This window comes from Sesamum indicum, linkage group LG11 (assembly GCF_026168435.1).
Source record: "Sesamum indicum cultivar Baizhima isolate 11 linkage group LG11, ASM2616843v1, whole genome shotgun sequence".
Classification (NCBI taxonomy): Eukaryota; Viridiplantae; Streptophyta; class Magnoliopsida; order Lamiales; family Pedaliaceae; genus Sesamum; species Sesamum indicum.
Genome location: NC_142667.1, coordinates 413,124 through 419,123, shown reverse-complemented (window position 1 = coordinate 419,123; position 6,000 = coordinate 413,124).

The following is a 6,000-nucleotide window of genomic DNA, read 5'->3' as shown; positions in this document are numbered from 1 at the left end:
ATCTCTTTGAATTGAGTGACACGTCTTTGGTTGGAGGAGGACTCCTTTTACATGAGAACTCCTACTCTACAAAGAGTCCTTTTAGGTCAAGGAGTCTAGCTTCTTGGGGGTGCCTTCCTTCCTTCAGGTCTCACGAGGCGCCTTCCATAATGCGAGGAATGGGGCACCGTGTGGCTAGCAGTCTGTAACAAACGACTACTTCCGCCAATAGCAACACAACAGAGTCCCACCGACAGTCGCACAATGGGCTGACAGGAATAGCAACATAGTTTGGGACAACAACAACAGTAAGCAAGGTGTAGTAGGAAAGTAGTAAATTGGATGCGGAATTTAGAATGTGGATTTCATTGAATTGCAAATTGCATATACACTGTACAAACGATGCTAGGCAAGGGGATTGCCTTGAGCGGGACACTAGCACGCAACACCACACCAAGCTTCGAGGACTTATTCCCCACTATAATAGTCTTAAAAAGATTTTTTTTATTGACAGTAATAGATACAAAAAAGGTTGAACATCTCATTTCAGGAGGCATAACGTCCCCCTGAGCAAACAAAAGTATTTACAAGCGTACATGTACAAGACAAAAGACCTACACCTAAAATTCTAAGACTAAGTAAGTCCAACTTCTGTCGGCGAAGGTTGTTGATCGGACGGGTTGAGTAGTTGCATGGCCAAATATGCGTCAAAGGTGTCGAGTTCGCAGGTGGCCCTTGACATTCTCCACCACCTGAGATGGCGACATCCTCGGCGCATGGGAAGCATGGTAAACTTCAGCAAGAGGTAGGAACACCTTAAGGTTCGTCACCCGCTCCCAAGTATTTTCCTCACTGCTGCATCCCTTCCATTTCACCAAGTACTCCATGTGATTGCGCTTTGCAGTACTCGTAACTCGGTAATTGAGGATCGCTTCAGCCACCTTCTCTTTCGTCTTCGTCAATTCAATTTGCGGGCAGCTGGGCTGATTATGGGAGTCGTCCTCCTTGTCTGCTGAGTATTTCTTTAATTGGCTTACATGGAACATGTTATGAATTTTCCACCAGAAAGGCAACTCTACCTTGTAGGCCACCGTTCTAATATACTTGATGATAGGTAAAAGGTCGATATACTTTTATATCAACTGAGGATCTCTCCCCTTGATGACTTCGATAATCTCAGGTCTAGGACCTTCACCACCACAAGGTCTCCCATATTGAACTCGATGAAACGGCTGTTTTGATATGCATACTTCTTTATCCACTTCTGAGCTTTCTCCAGGCAAGTTTTGGCAATGTCAACGTTCTGCTTCCATTACTGAGAGAAACTTCGAGCGAGAGTAGATCTCACACCTAGTGGGGAGTCGGGGGTGTGAGGAAGGAGTGGCCGTTATCCAGTGACAATTTCAAAAGCGCTCTTGTTGGTGGAAGAGCTCTTTTAGGTATTAAAACACAACTGAGCGACATCCAAGAGCTTGACCCAATCCTTCATAGTACCTTGCACGAAGTGCCGAAGGTATTCCTCCAATATGGGATTGAAGCATTCAGTCTAGCAGTCAGATTGTGGGTGATAGCTCGAGCTCATAGAGAGTTTGGATTTGAGGAGTTTGAACAGCTCGGTCCAGAAGACGCCAGTGAAATGGGAATCCCGGTTACTAACGATGTCCTCGATAGACCCCAATATTTAACAATATGCTTGAATAAGAGATGAGTCGTCCCTTCCGTCGTAACATGTTTTGGGGCTGTGATAAAAGTGGCACATTTTTATAATCGATCTGCCACAACGATGATGGAGCCTAAGTCTCCCATCGTAGGCAATCCCGAAATGTAGTCCATGAGCATCTCCCAGGGTCTCTTTGGGATGGGAAGTGGTTGCAACAAACCAGCCTTTTTCTGATGGTCTTCCTTATCCTGCTGGCAAATCAAGCAGGTGTGGACATATGCCTCTACATCATTCAACATCTGTGGCCAATAGTAAGCCCTCTGCACCGACGCATAGGTGCGCTCTTGGGCACATATAAGCGATTTTTCTTGGTCATCAACAGTGCATCTTCAAGCCAAAATTGTCAAGCTTTACCTTGCTCGACGAGGTGGACCAAGCCCTGCACTATTGATCTTTTGGTATTAACTTGAGCGCCTGATCCCTTATGGAGGTGGCAACTACGGTAGAGGAGAGCGCTGCTACCACCCCAAAGGTCGCCAAATCCGCCCTATGGCTCAAAGCTTCTGCCGCATGGTTGTTGGAGCCGGCTCGATACTCCAGCACGAATTGAAACTCGGACAGCAATTCCTGCCAGCATGCCTGCCTACTGGTCAACTTCGGCTGCATCATGAAATGGCTTACTGCAGTGTTCTCCATCTTGACCATGAACGCAGAGCCCAATTAATAATACTGCCATAGCCTAAAGCAATGAACTACGACTAGCAATTCCGTCGTGCACTGTATAGCTGCTCGACATCTTTAAGCTTCCTGCTCTCAAAGGCTATTGGGTGACCGTCTTGCATTATGACCCCTCCTAACGCGAAGTTTGAAGCATCAGTCTCCACCACGAACTGTTTCGACATATCTGGTAAGGCCAACACAGGATCTGTCACCATTGCTCTCTTCAAGTTGTCGAAGGCAACTTGGCATTGGGGTGTCCAATTCCAAGTCTCCGTCTTTTTCAATAAGTCCATCAGGAGCCATGCTATCTCGAAGTAGCCTTTCACAAAACGCCGATAATAATTCGCCAAACCAAAAAATGAGCGTAAGTCATGAACATCACTCGGCAGCTGCCACTCCTCAATAGCGTGAACTTTCTTGGGTCCATTTGAATACGTCCTCTGTCCATAATGTATCCTAAGAAACTGATAACTCATGAGCAAACAAGCATTTCGACACCTTCGCATATAGCTCGTGCTTGCAGAGTCTCGTCAGAATTTGCTGTAGATGTTCTACTACTCGACCAACGTTTCGCTATAAATGAAAATATCGTCTGAGTACACCACCACAAATTCGTCAAGAAAACCATGGAGTACCTGGTTTATTAGAGTGCTGAAGGTTGCGGGAGCGTTCGTCAGGTCCAAAGGCATGAACAGAAACTTGAAAGCTCCATACCTTGTGACCACTATCGTCTTCGCCTCATTGCCCTCCTTGTATCTGACCTGCCAGTAGCCCGAACTCAAGTCTATCTTCGTAAAGTATTTCACCTGACTTAGACGGTCGAAGCAGTCCGCCACCAGTGGTATGGGGTACTTGTTCTTCACAGTGATTTTGTTGAGCGCCCGATGGTTACAGTATATATGTAGGGAGTCGTTAGCCTTCTTCTAGAATAGGACCGGCTCCCCATACGGGGACTTAGCGGGCTTAATGATGCCATTCTCCAACATGTCCTTCAGTTGCTTCTTAAGCTCCACAAGCTCAGGTTGTGATATTCTATACGGTGCCCTGGCAGGAGGCTTCGTGCCAGGCACCAACTTGATCTCATGATTCACTGTCCTCTTTGGCAGTAGCTTTCGAGTCAGCTCGTCTGGCATAACATCCTCGAACTCTCTCAAAAACTTCTTTACTTCGCCAGGAATGGGTCCTAACGCCTTCTCAATCTCCTCAAAACAAAGAGTGCACAAGTAGGATGACTCATTCCACTTGCGCTCATTCTCAAGCTGCATAGCCAATAGATTTTTCTCTCATGTTCGCTCGACTAACATGGGGATGGTACAAGGTGTGGCCCCCATCATCATCAGTGAATCAACATGCGAAAAAATTGCGGTGCGTGTGTCTCGCAAAAATTCAAGCTCGAGAATGAGCTTGAAGTAATCCATCACCACGGCAGAAAGATTGGTCTTGCCCTCAAAAGGACCAACCTTAATCAGCACAGATTTGGCCACACCAGCAATAGCTTGTGCGGTAGAGTTAATGCTCTTCACTCGCCCAACTCCTTTCTCCAACATGAGCCCAAATTTCTCTACTTCGGCATTCGCAAGGTAGTTTTGAGTAGCTCCAGTATCAATCATGGCACGGATGGACTTCCATGAATCTTCACATCAATGAACATCAACCCTTTCTTCCTAGAATTCGGGAATGTGCTTCTTTTTCAAGATGGCTCCTAGTAAGAGCCGGGGCAGTCTTCCCCGCTTGGGGAGGCATAGTCCTCTTTGCCGCCACTTGGGAAAACGTGTTGCACCATCGAGAGATGGTACCCAAATTGTCCTCGTCCTCCTTCGAATTATTCCCACCACTCGCAAATGTTTGTGCCTCTATAGGCTTTGCAGGCGACGCCTTATCGGTAAAGGTCACTAGTGCGTTCAACAATTATTTCTTTGGGCAGTCCCTATATCTATACGGGCCATCGTATATGGAGCATCCACTACTCTTCTGTGGCACCCCCTGCTTGTTCTCCTGGGGTTTGTTCCTGCTCAAAGTACCTTGCGAACTACTTTGAGCGTGGCGCTTTCGATCTCCCCCACCTATGTTGGAGTTACTTCTGAACAATCTCGCCCCACCCGACTTATTCTATACAGGGCTAGACGTCGTCTGTCTATCCCTTCGGTTCTTTGGGTTAAAATCTGTCAAGCATTCGACTGCTGCCATAGCTGACCCCAAATCAGACACTCGTTGGCGCTTCAGCTCAAGACGATCTCACGGTTTCAAGGCCTCCATGAATCTGAAGAGCTTATCCTTCTGCGACATGTCTCTGATATCCAGCATTAGCGCCAAGAAAGTTTTCACATAATCTCACATGGACCTGTATGCTCCAACTTCTGCAATGCCCGCCTGGCATTATACTTGGCGTTTTTTGGGAATAACTGCTCTCGAATCGATTCCCGAAGAAGGGCCTAGGTATCCAGTCACACCTGGGTGGCTTGGATTTCAGCATATTTGGTGCACCACCACAGCTTGGCATCACCTGTCAGATACATTGTCGCAGTCGACATCTTCCTTGCTTCATCCTCCACCTTTGCCACAAGGAAGTATTGCTCCATTGAAAAGAAAGTTCTCGACCTCCTTCACGTCACGAGCACCACCATAGGCCTTTGATTTGGGGATCCGAAGCTTAGCACCAGGATCATGAGCAGCAATAGGGGCATTACTTACTGCACGTTTGAGTAGACTAATTTGAATAGACATCTGCTCCATGTCACGCCGCATATCGGTGACACCACCATCTCCAAAGGTACTGGCCATCTCTTGGACCACCTGCCGACATTCATCCAGTTCGGAATTCAGCACCGTGATCTTAGTTTCTAGGGAAGAGACCTTCTCCTCCAAATTCATCACCAATTTAGTCAATCGGGAGTTTTCGTCCTCCGAGTTCGCGCCTCGCTCGCTAGGCGACGCCGCCCATCTCGGGCTCTCAGCATCTTAGCCTGCCATTCTCACAGTAGAATTTGCTTGGGTCACAGCAATCCGCCTAGGCCCCATGAATATACCGAGGCTCTGAAATCACTTCTCACAAGGCGCCAAAAGTATTGACAGGTGTACAACATGTACACGATAAAAGACCTCGCCTAAAACTCTAAGTCTGCGAAGTCCAGCATCTGTCAGCAAAGGTTGTTAGTCGGCCGGATTGAGTGGTTGCGTGGCCAAATGTCGTCAACGGTGCCGAGTGTGTGGGCAACCATTGACACTAGGACTGGGCTTGGAATGTAGGTTTGAGGTCCGGTATGACTCGTACCAGGCCTCCTTCTTGTGTCGAACTGGGCTTCCCTATTGGTTGAGCCTAGTGTACTGGGCTTTAGATCTCTTCATGGGTCAAATGAGAGGGAGGAATCCTTCAACTTCCTTTCTTTGTCAATCTGTTTTTTGCGGAGCACCCGCTAAGGCCACTCGCCTGTTTGCTTTCTAGGAGGCACCTGCCAAGGCTGCCCTTTTGTCTGTTTTCTGGGGGGCACCCGCCAAGGATGCTTGCCAGATCCTCTTGGGCCTATTAAGATGTTACGAGCTTCTTGTTTCTTTCTTATTTTTGGATCGCTTGAGCCTTTTTGGACCAGCCTATTTTTACGCACATCACCTTCTATGATATGATAAATAGCAAAAAATCCTCT